Source organism: Limanda limanda, chromosome 8 (genome assembly GCF_963576545.1).
Source record: "Limanda limanda chromosome 8, fLimLim1.1, whole genome shotgun sequence".
NCBI lineage: Eukaryota > Metazoa > Chordata > Actinopteri > Pleuronectiformes > Pleuronectidae > Limanda > Limanda limanda.
Genome location: NC_083643.1, coordinates 17,934,166 through 17,946,802, shown reverse-complemented (window position 1 = coordinate 17,946,802; position 12,637 = coordinate 17,934,166).

The following is a 12,637-nucleotide window of genomic DNA, read 5'->3' as shown; positions in this document are numbered from 1 at the left end:
CTTTGGGACTTTAAAGTTGAGAGTTAATAAAATTGATGATTGTCTCTAAAGAAATCACCAAACACAGACAAATGGTGACTGTGTGACTCCACAATCTGAGTGTTCATTTAAACACAGTGGTTTCCTGCGGGTAGGTTGTTTGTCTAATGCTGCATGAGACAAGAGGCCAATGCCAGGCGTCCATCTTCAATCCACATCTGGTGAATCAGTCATTCACTACATGGAAATTACAAGTAGATATAATAAAGAGATACATGAAGAAATCTACTAGTGTTAACCTAACCTGCAGTGATTGCGCTGTCACATCAAATAGACATCCAAACTGTAGCAACTCCTTTAAATATCCTATCGTATCATGAAATCATCAGGAAGAAGCTAAAGATGATAAAAGTACTTCAATCAAAACATTAAAAACACTAAACGATGTATACTGAAGACAAACTGCAGTGTGTACTAAATACATGTTAGGCAGATGTGAATCCAGCTCTGTGACTTCCTCCCCTGCAGCGTAATTGCCAGAACAACGATTGTGTTTCTGCCTTGGAACAGGTCATATAAACGGGGCTATTGTCGTATATACAGTAAACTGCATCACTTCCATTTCCCCTCAAGACACTGACGACATCAGGGCAAACTTTTCTGACAATTAGAACCTTCATCATAATCATCATAAACTGTGCAGGAGAACTTGTGTAATAATCAGCACTCTGTTCAGCCTCCTCACATTTCCTCCTACATGTGATATGTACAGTTTCAGGCTGTTAGAGATGCTTGAATTTGATGTTAACATTATGAAAGAGTAGTGCTGTATAGCGGGCCAGCCCACTGCACCGGGGGTGGACATATCTGAAGATGTGTATTTACCCTGTCAAGTAACACAGGTGTTACTCATACACTGTTTCCTGGTTTCTCCCCATTATTTGCTCAGGCTGCTGACAGTCAGAGATGTTTTCCATCTTTCCACCTTCAGTTTTCTTCAGCTGTGTGAACTCAGATATCAAATACAGTCAACAGTTGCATAAAAGCGATAAAATAAATTAAATAGGAGCTTCAGAACAAGGTGATCAATTGTGAAAATGTAAACAGATTTTATTTCTGGAATAAAACCAACAGTAATTAATAGTTAGATCACGGATGTCACATAGTCAGTTATTTGGTTCAAGAAAAGGACGTCACTCCCATTCTCTCTGCTTTTCTTCACCTCATCTCGCTCCATACAATCCTAGATAATTTTATTTGCATTTTAATATGATTTATTCTGTGAACATATGAACATTTGGTTACTGTATTAAACTGCAAACAATCAACTTAATATTCCAGGGATTATCTCATAGGCAGTGCATATAAAGGTAATTTTCATGATTAATCCTTATTTAAATGGTTATTCAAAATGTATTATGAGGATTAAAGAGTAACTTAACTCCTAAACCATTTTGTTTCAAGCTGAAAACCAATCACTACAGGTATTAAGAAGTGATTCAGGTCCAAACCTTGACATTTTTGTGCAAAGAGTTTTAATTTACCACTTTTTGGGGTAGATATGCATAGTGACTGCCCTCTACTGGTTGAAACACAGCTATTACAACCACCCCTTCCTCCAGCCTGGTTGGGCTGTTCTGCAGCTCACCCTGAACAGACAGGCTCCCAGGATGTGAGTGTTGTCGTTCAAGATAAATTCACCTACTCAGAAAAACATTAGAAAGCATCAATGGATAAATGGATGAGGCTTTGTACTAACAGGAATATTTTGTAGCAGGAGAAAGATCCAGATCCTGTAGTTTATTGTTTCCTTTGGTACCTCCCTACAACACATGTTCTCAACTTATTCACACATTTGCTAACATTAGCCTTCTAATTACCTCTGCTATGGAGTTTTCACCCCATACATCTGTTTCTACAAGACCGATTTACCACAAACTTTGTGTGGATGCGGGTAGGCAAACAACCATTTTGATTTTGGTGCTGTCCAGATCAGGGGGAGGAGGAATGTTTTTCAGGAATCTAGTGTCTAGGGATCTAGCTGCTTTCTTTGCCAAGGTTGTGTTTGTCAAACAAGTATTCGGCCATCCCCCCAAAAATTCAGATCTAGTGAATTTAAATGTAGTTTTAAGTGGAGATGCTGTTCATGAGTGTCATTCTACTACCACTACCACTGCTTCCACCCTCTCTTGCACTCGCTATGGCTATGAGATCTCTGGCTTGGGGCATAACCTCTTGAACTGATGTGGCTCGGGACCACCATGGTCCTCCACCACACTAGTGCCCACTTCAGGGGATTCTGGATGGGAAAATTTTTATAGCTTTTGTTTCAACTTGTTGGAAACTAAAGTAACAGCGAGGATGAAGTCACTGAACATGTGATCACAGTTTTCCTAACCGCCTCATTTTGAAACATTTTTAGACTTTGAATACATAAATAATAACTTGAATTTATATAATGCCTTACACGTGTCACATGGGGACAAAAGTAAAAGTACATGTAAAGTTCAGGGTGAAGCAGCCAGCTGACCTCTTGTTCGTCTCCCTGCCTCATTATGAAATACTGGAGCTCATTACAGTCACATCAAATAAAAAGCGAAATGTGCAGTTTTGTTTCTCGTGCCATGTACGTCACAGGTAATCAAGAATAGTCACAAAACACTCACCAGTGGTGGTAAAATGAGTCGTCACCAAGCTGAACCACATATCCAAGTCCAACATCTCACCAAACCACACATTCTTTTGACCCAGTCAGAAATTAAATATAGTTAAAAATAAGTGATCAGTGCCTTCTCTCAACTCTCTGCTGGAAATGTTTATATTCAGTAACCAGGGGTTATTTATTTCACCACAAGAGGGCAGTAGCAGCTATACTATCCATCCATCCAGTTCTTGCAGCTGTGTATTTTCTTCTCAGCATTAACAAGAGGGGACCATTGTATTTGAGGCTGTTTGTGGCATCAAGATTTGAACATGTTTTAATTCATCGTCATTTTAAATGAAAGTGATGGATTTTGCAGTATTATAAGAATGACATTAGAAGTGAATGTAGTTACATGCCACACTAACACCATCTGTATACAAATATCCCATGGTTCCCTTTCATTGACTCTGTAAACACTTACTCCGACACGACGACTCTCAGGAGGGCCGATATTTTTATCCTGCAAACTCCAACGTGTTGACTGAAGCAAATTTGACATGACTATAAGGCCAGAGCCCTCAAATTAAAACAGTGTGTCTTTGGTATTTTAGGCAGATTTTGTGTTTGACCTGCTGATCAGAAAGTAAGCAGCAGTAGCAGGCGGCATGTCAGTTCACCCTGCCTCACATCTGAAGTGTCTGCACCGGGGCAGGTCGGGTTCTCGCTACCGAGTCTTTAACAGCTGCTAAGTGTTACTGGTGGAGAGCATGAGCAGCTCCTGATCCCGGTGGTTTACTCTCCTCAGCGTGCTCGTGTCACTTCGCATCCAAGGGGTATTAACACAAGCTTGAAGGGCAGACCCTCCTGGTGGCATCAGAGTAGGTCAGAAAGTGAGAGAGCTGAGTTCAGTGGTCCAGGAAGTACGCAAACATTTGACTTAAGTAACAGTACAAATAATCAGACAAAAATGTTCTCAGTTAAAAGTACCAAGTTAACGTTTCTACTAAGTAGTTGCTTTTAAATGTATTTGAAGTATTCGTATTAGTACCACATCATTATGGCTGAGTCTCTACCTCTTCACCTGTGAGTCCTTTGCTGTCTTTAATAGAGGAGGGGCCCAATGTTACCTGCCTGTTCTGATTGGATCAGTGGATCAATTCCCCTCTCATTATTAATTAGTTTATTTCTTTCAAAGATGTGCTTGACTTGACTGTCCTCTTTTCCACTGTAACTCAGCAATGTTCCCCTATCGTATTCCTATCTTAAATTATGATAAGGTAAATATGTAAAGCAAGGCATTGTAAACATGTAGTTGACTAGAAAGTAAAGTGAAAGTGAGAAGTACATGAAAATAAATCTACTTAAGTAAAGTATACAGATATGAATAATATATGTAAGTACAGTAACTAAGTAAATGTACTGTAACATTCTACCAGAGGATGAAACGAAATCAAACTGAAAGCAGTCGAGTTTCAAAATCTGGCAAAAATCAACCTGATGCAAACATGGTGTCTCTTTTTCTTCTCTGTTTTTTATATCAGACATATGAAAGACCACTTTGATTTACTGAACAATACTAAAAATAAAAGATTTATTCTGCTTAGAATTTGAGTCGCCTATGCAGTGACAGTTTGTGGTGAAACGGAACATCTCTGAGTGCATCTTCTTTGATTGTGGCCACGACATAAATACTTGAAAAAGCTTTTTGGATCCTCGATAAAGTAACAAATCTTAATGGAAGAATAAACAGAGAGAACTTTACATTCAAACTTACTCCTTTGTTCTCAATATGTTACCAGTTACAGTCCCTATGCTGCCGTTAGAGAAACTCGTGTAAAATCCCCTAAAATAATGTCGTTTTTTGGGGGGAGTTTGGTGTCACTGCAAAGGATTAATGTTGTCGTATTTACCTCTTTGCTCGTTTTGTCTTGCAGTGCTGCATCTCTTCTTTCCTCATAAAAATTCCTCTCAGGAAAAAGGAAGAGGAGAGTGAGGGATGGATGGGGGGGCGACGGGCTCTGTGTTCAGTTTGTTTTAGCCCCCTGTTTGGAGAGGAAACTTTCATTGCCTGATGATTTACGAGTGCTTAGCCGCCCAGGGGAATTAGAGAGTCCCCCTTTTTTTCCTGCATGTAATAACCCAGGCTCTAACATAAAACTTATTTTCCTCCTTTGTGTTGTGTTTATCCAGTGTGAAAGGGTGTTAGGTCCGGTGGGGAGTTAAAGGGCCGCGGAGAAATCCCCCCGAGGAGCGTTCAACAGAAACCATACCAGGGGCAGACGCTCCACATCTGCTGCGATGAGACCGCAAAACCCAAAGTGAAAATGTGACAATCTAGAAAATACACTCGACAGCACAGTTTAATAAACGAGGCTTGCATTAAGTCAAATAAAGCAGCAGCCCCCTCTAACAGCCGCCTTGTCGTTGTGGTGGAGAACAGATTCATTATCCTCCAGCTACTGAGACCCACACAACCTGTGCCCTTGGACTCTGGGAGGCAGCTTGGTGCCCCTAACCCGGTGTGAAACAGGAAGTGAGCTGGAAGGGGCCAGGAAATGAGTCCGCAGGGATGCGTCGTTTCTCAGGCTGAGCATCACCGCTGTCTTGAGAGCTCTCTGGTGCTCCGTGACTCACTCGTGGAGCATGTGTTTTCAGTCCGCACTACTCGGATTTAACTGATGACTACAAATAGATGGGCTGAGCTCTTCCATGTGAGAAGACCACAACGTGCTTGATGGTTACAAAGGGAGAAAACTAATGTTTAGCAGTCAGCCAAATGATGGCGACTGTGTGAGGCCACTTTCTCATTAGTTTTCTTTGGCTACATCCACACTGCTACGTTTTCATTATGAAAACGCATCAACTATGCTAAGTATACACCTGCGTCCATGCTACTTAATCTGGACAGAGAGAAATGGAGATTTTTGTAGACTTTGATGAAGACACTCGCAACTGCCTGATCATTTGGTCTTGTGGTGACGACATAGCCTTCGCCGATTCATCAGGCTCCCATCACATGACCCCACAAGAGAAACAGTTGACCTCAGCCTCGGCTACCAGTGTAGCACGCAGAGGAGACAAGCTGTAGCAATCTGCCACAATCACATTTCCAGCAGGACCCGCTTGACTTCCTGTTTACATCATCACGTGCACCCCTAGAGGTCACATGATTTAAGTTTTTAAGCGTGATAGTATGGACGGGGATTAAAAGTGATGCAACAAAAATGATCGTGTGGACAGAAATGGCTTTAGTTTGAAATAAACATTTCCAAACGTATGGATGTCGGCAAATTCTCTCTGCTCACCTGGCCTGTGTTGCGAACTCACAGCTGGAGACTAATGCTGCGCTCCTTTGCTCATTGAACAGCAGATTTTCTCGCCCTGTGGCCCTCGCCGTCGACTCGGCCTGTCACTCAGGTCCCGTGCACATTGCATCTGTGAGAGGTCAACTTTTGTGTATGTCTGACCTTTGAGCTCTGCAGCAGGAGGGCCGCGTGTGCAAATGCACAGAACAAGGCCGGACCTGAGCGCACGATAAATCAGAGGGATACTTCACCGCCCCCATATCCACAAGATTCATAATTGGAAGCATATTGCAGAGAGGAGAGAGGAAATGCTGCTCTGGAGCTGAGAGGTTGAAGGGGTTAGAAACACAGGCTGATAACAAACTTCAAGCGTCAGGAGGCGGCTTGCTCTCACTATGTTGACTCTTCGATTTTAAAAAGCTGCACATTGGCAAAGTAAGAAACTACATGTTTTGACAGGGTGTGTCTTTTCCTCACTACAGCAGGCCAGCTGACAGTTCACGCAAGTTTCATCAGCCACATTATTTATGTGCTTACATATGCATCTCGTAAATATAAAAAGAAAGCTCCTTTTATGATCTTCAATAAATCTACCCTTGTAAGTTATGCTTCTGAGAATATGCATTTTTTTTTTATCTTTGCCTGTTCCTCGAACACTGCTGCTGTTCTGCAAAAGGACACAAGCGTTGATTTAACCCACTAACCCACTTGCTACATCCACTTTTCGTCCGCCCGAAACTTACTCTCATGTGTCAGTACCACTTTAAATCTTTTCCCTCGCTGTTTATGTTAGTATGTCAGAAAGCCACACTAGACATTTCCACACTCTAATAAACCAGAGTTTTATTAGTGGGAGTCAGGGAATGATGGGAGCCGTTGCAGGGCTGTCTCCCTGGTAACAGGCCACAGAGATGCCTGTCAGGCAGCTGGCCGTGGGTCAGCTGTTTGATGCCCGCTGTCAGCTGATGGGAAAATAGAGCTGGGACCGTGGACTGACTGCAGATTAACAAAGCAAGCGGACGTCATGATATGGGAACATGCTCACTCCAGTTGACTCTTGTGGAGCTTGACTCTATTCATTCATTCTATCCATTATTGATACAGTTTATACTTTGAGGGTCGTGCAGGGAGGTAGAGCCAATCCTAGCTGACATTGGGGCGAGATATTGCAGACATTCACAATTTAGAGTCTCAATCAATCAATGTTTCTGTGAGATGAGCCGGAGTACACAAAAAAAACCCAGTGCAGACAAAGGGAGAAAATGCAAACTCCACACAGACCTCCGCCAAGTTGGGATTCCGAACTGGGTTCCCCCTTTCTGCGAAATGACAATTTTGCACCATCGTGCTAACCACTGATCCACTGTGCAAATTGCGTTGATTCCAACTTTGCACACTTCTTGTAAAGTGCCAGAAAGAATGGTTATATTTTAAACCATAGCCATTTGCCCTGTATTTCATTGTGATTGCTTTATACATTTGAAGATTTTGAAAAGACTACTCTGGAAGAATTCGACATACTGCTGAATGGTGAAAGCTGATACTGACTGGTTACTTTGCAGATGTACTTCAGCTCAGAATCTGTGTGTGTCTGCTCAGGACATGACAGGGAATGATCAGTTAAAACGCTACAGAGACTGACAGTGCCAAGTTCAAGGTTATACCCTATAATAGCTTATGAAATTATGTAATTATTATTCTTTCATTTTGTTTCCACATGGTCTGGTATAGTAGAGATATTCTATAGGTTAAAGCAACGGTCCGACCTTGGCCCAGCGATGGTCCGACTGTGGCCCAGAGGTTTTTAAGTGAAGAAGGAAGGAACCACTTTAGGCTACTTTACTTCCGTTCCATATTTGTGAAGGTTTCCAAAAGCTCACAGAAACGGACAAATCAGATGAAACGGAGCAATACCACAGGAAATAGTGGGGGGCAGTGTTGCCAATAGACAACAAGACAAAACAAAATGGAATCAACGTTGTAACTTTTTGGAGGAGAGACTTTAAGCCTTTGCCCGGGCACAGGGACAAACCTTCTCCAGCATCGCCACGTTTGCTGTTGTTAGAAACTCTCGACTTTACGTCGCCCTCAAATGGACGTGTGGCTTAGCAACCACGCCAACCTGGAGGATGCATGTATCTCCTTTCGTACGTAAGGGCAGAATGAAAGAGCCTTTCTGCAACCAATCGCCATTTCTTACTCGCACGTCAGTCATGATCACAAGCGTATTTGCAGAATTACGGCGTTGCAGATGTGCATGATAGTGGGAGCATGAAAAGAGAGGTAAGTGATGGAGTGGGGTTGTAGATGCGTTGATAGGGGAGGCTGTCTCAGAGCCAGAGAGCCCATTAGAAGGCACTTAGAGAAGTGAGGTATCCATGTTCGTCTCTCGGTAAAGCTCCACTCTGATCCCACCCCTGAGTCACATCCCCCTCCTACACTTACTACAGACACAATGACCTGTCAGGCCCTGTGAGGCTAAAATGATCTGACATGCAAATTTGGATATAGTTAACTTTTGTTCTAAAATGTGCATACAATGTCCCCTCAAGCATTAACTTCAATAAAACGTTCATCCTAGCGAGGAACCATCTTGTCTCTTGTTCATGCTGTTTTATTTCTGTACTTTGATGGGAAATCTAAAAAACAGATGTCACTACTTTTAGATCCGTGGGTTATTCATGCTGTTTAGGATTACTTTCTTATGTGCGTGAAAAGCTTTTGCTAAATGTGAGCTGTTTACTGGCATTCTGGGCTCGTAACGAGGAGCGTTTGACCGGACAAAGTGATGTGTGCCGCGTTTCTTCCTCCTCGGCCGCCTGCTCCTCTCCTGTGCTGAGGAGCTGTAGCGCTCTGACTTATGACCGCGGCAGGAGACTGCTTTGTCTTTTAATGTCCCTGTGGACGGCATCAATATATCAAGCCTCTGCTGCCTCTTTTGATTTACAACAAGATGTCACTTGAAGTTATTTGAATTAGGTTGGACTTTGGTTTTGTGGCAGCAAAACGTGGCGTGTGTGAATTTACACGTTGTGCTTGTCTTCTGCACTTAGGCGTCCTCTCGCTGGTCCAGAGATGAGTGGAGGAGTTTGATTTACAATTTTACTTTCAAACCACTGGGCTCATTTAACAGTGTAAGCTCTAAAATTAACATTAGATTTTTTTTCTTGCTGAAAGCTGATATAAGCGCGGATTTACTGCCTGGGCCTTGCTAACGATGGCTTCTTAATGAGCAGCTCAAGCATCCACTTGTTTATGGAGCAGGCTGATTGACAGGCTGACCGATGGAAAAATAAAGCGCTGAACGGGGAATCGGATCTGTCCCCTCTTTGCCATTTCTGCAGGGCCCTAATGTAGTGGAGTGAACTTTGAAGTGCCCTAATGGTCTTCATGGTCCCCTAACCATGCAGCCTTCTATTAAGGGTGTCAGTGGAGCCTGGCTGGAGCAGCGTGACCCATTAGGGTTAATGAGTGCTGTTCAGGGCACAGTGTGCTGCTCCTCTTCCTCCCTGCAAGTGTTTATTTATCTCATCTGCTCACGTTTTAGACACGTGGGGGGGGGGGGGGGGGCAGAGGCAGGGGCAACGTCCCTTTACCTACAGTGCTCCCATTGTCATGTGAGGTTCTGTGACCTCCGAACTCTGTCTGCTGAAAGACGATCTCACACGGGGTCATAGATGATTTATCGTCAGTTATAAAAAAATAACTGTGTTTATATTCTATATTTCACCTCCAATAAGGAGATTAAGTATTTCGTATGTCCAAATGTTTCTTCTCAAAATACATTGGATGGATTTACACAAAATTTGGTAGAGAGATGTGGAATTGGTCAGAGAGGAGTTACTTTAATTGTAAGATGGAACATTTTGATGGAAGTAATTGGTGATTGATGAAGAAAAACAGGCACATTTAGAGACTGATATGATTGAATTTGAAAGGGACTTTGAGGTTTTCACTCTTCTAAATGACATTCCAGTTTGTCATCCCATCTCACGAAAACACAAAACTGAATGTAGAAGTACATCTCTGTAGAATAATTCATGCATCTTGATTAAAATGACGGATTATTTATGAGTGTGCACAATTTGGTACAGATCCAAATAAAGATCTGGATCTAGTCAGTTTAAATGGCCTTGGTGGAGGTATGCTCTCTACTGAGTGACATACTAGATGTTATTGCTATTATTGCCATTCAAAGGACACAATAGAGGGAATATTTGTTGTATCTGAAGTATTTCATCCGACTCTTAAAAGCCTGTGCAGAAGCAGGTCTATAAGTTCCTTCTATTGTCTCATTGCTGATCTCCAGTTCCCCAGCTCGAGCAGGATTCCGCAGTGTGTTGCAGAAAGGGTCCTCTTGAGTTTTCACATTCTCGTGCGATCAGAGCGCTGCTTTTAAACTCTTGCACAACTGTGGAAAAGACGACAATTGTTGCGGGAAGCAAGCAGAGATGAGAGGGCTCCAACATTCTTTGCAGGGCAAAGACCCTAGCAATGGTAAGAAGTGATTTGGCGCACATTATTGTGTTGGTTTTTTTCTGGCCGTGCCTCGCCTTTGTCTAACGTGAGAGTTGTCGTAAGTGGTTGTGCCTTCTGCGGATGATACACAGCAGGGGAAAGGATGTTTAGAAGAGCTTATGAAAATGTTTTTCTGGGGACTCTTTTGTTGCATGATTGAGCTTGTATTGCAAAAACCAGGAACATCTGTGGAGAATGATGTTGCACATTGTGTTGCATGACAGCTTTCCCTCACCACAACCATTGCTAGGCCGTTAGCCAGAGACCACCTGGAGGTATTTAGGGCCCATTCAAACTATTAGGCTTAACTTTGGGCCTAATGGCTCGGGCAGAGCATCCCATCTGGAAGCGGCTGATGCGAGAAAAAAAAATGCGATCCCATATCATCAATGTTCAACAGGACCCCCCACCCCCCTGGCCAGTGAAGGTTTTCTATCAAGTCATTTATGTCATTTATTCTGGGTGTGTGTGTGTGTGTCTTCACTGGTCTTATTCTGTTACTTAGCAGTTTATTGGAATAGACTATGTAAAGTTGAAGGTCACTTCTGAAACCTTGAAGCATTTATAAGGATAAGTTTAGTTTATTTTATCTGAATATTCTTAATATGCTTATAACATGCTTATTAGAAGATTTATTCCTGCAGCCTAAGAATGATAATGCTTTATATAAATGTGAAAGTTATATTCTGTGATACCACATTTGTCATTGATGATCATACATCTGCGAAATATCAGTTTAATGTCACTGGATGGCGCTCAGTAGAACCACATTTAAATTCATTCCATCTTTTTAAAGAAGAAAGTATCCGAACTCATTTAACCATTAAAGATTAATTTATTTCAAAGTCACTTCAAAACCATCATCAACACAAAGACACAGCGAGTTACTTATCTGTACAAACAAATGGTCGACACCTCAAACAGATCTCAGTGATGCTGTTCTCGGAGCTAAATGTGGACGGACTTGGGAGACGAATGGAAAAAATACTGCGGTCCCATTCCCAAGTAGAGAAAAAAAACTATCTTTAAGTGCAATAACTTATTGCAACAGCACATTATATAAAGACACAATCAGAAGTAGAAATACTTGATTAATATACAAAAAGCTGCATGAAGCAATCAGAAAATTAGAAAGAAATTTCAACCTCGGAAAAAGGCCAGAGCAACTTTTCAGAATAACACGCAGAACATAATTTTAAACGTCTTGGCAATATTACTGTAATACTTCATCGGCTTATCTCTGGAGGTTCTTTATTTGACAAATAAGCAAAAAAAATGTACAAGCAAAAAGAACAATATCATTTATTTTGTTCACGTTCACACAATACGACATCATAACCATGGATTTCAATTTATTTCAGTAGTATCAACACGGACGGAGCTGCAGAGGAGTGGAGTGTTGAGGGAGGACCAGCGAGAAGTCATACACATTTATTTTACATTTACTTTCTCTACATCCTGTTTTTATCCTGAACTTTTTGAAGGATGCTTTTGACTTTCACCTCTCACATTCAACAAAATCTGAATTAACTCAAATTACTTTTCCTAAACTGAATGGACTCGTGGCTCATTTTCATTAATTTCATTCGCCTAATTTAGAAAATAATAAAGAATGATGTATAATGTAGAAAAATCTATACTGAAAATGCTTGTTGGTTGCAGTCCTGCTCTCTGGTAGGAGGGCTGCAACGGTCACTCATATGTTGCAATGATCAACCAGCATTGAGCCAGAACTTCCTGCCATCATCCACACAGGGGAACAGAAAACGGATCTGTGGCCCTGAGGGCGTCATGGAGGGATCAGCCAAACGAGCTGATGAAGCCTGGCTCTGGCCTCAGCCTGCAGCCCGGCTCTGGTGACAAACTTCTTCCAGCAGGGTAACACACACAGACACCCCTGCAATCACTGGACACACTCACCGCATTCCTGCCGTCCAGCTCTAATGTCTCCGCATTACCTAAACGTTACAGAACGCTTCTCTGGAACCATGAGGGCCACTGACTCGGCCTGCAGTCTCTGGCACAGGACGGATTCAGTGAGCGAGCGACCGAGTCCGGGGGGGTCGTCTCTGCTGAGCGCACGTCTAACGGTGAATTGATTATTACAGCTCGTGTGCAGCTTGTCTTCACCGTGTACACTGTGGTGTTCACAGGGCAGGGCAGCTCGGCCTGATGCTAATTACGTGTATCT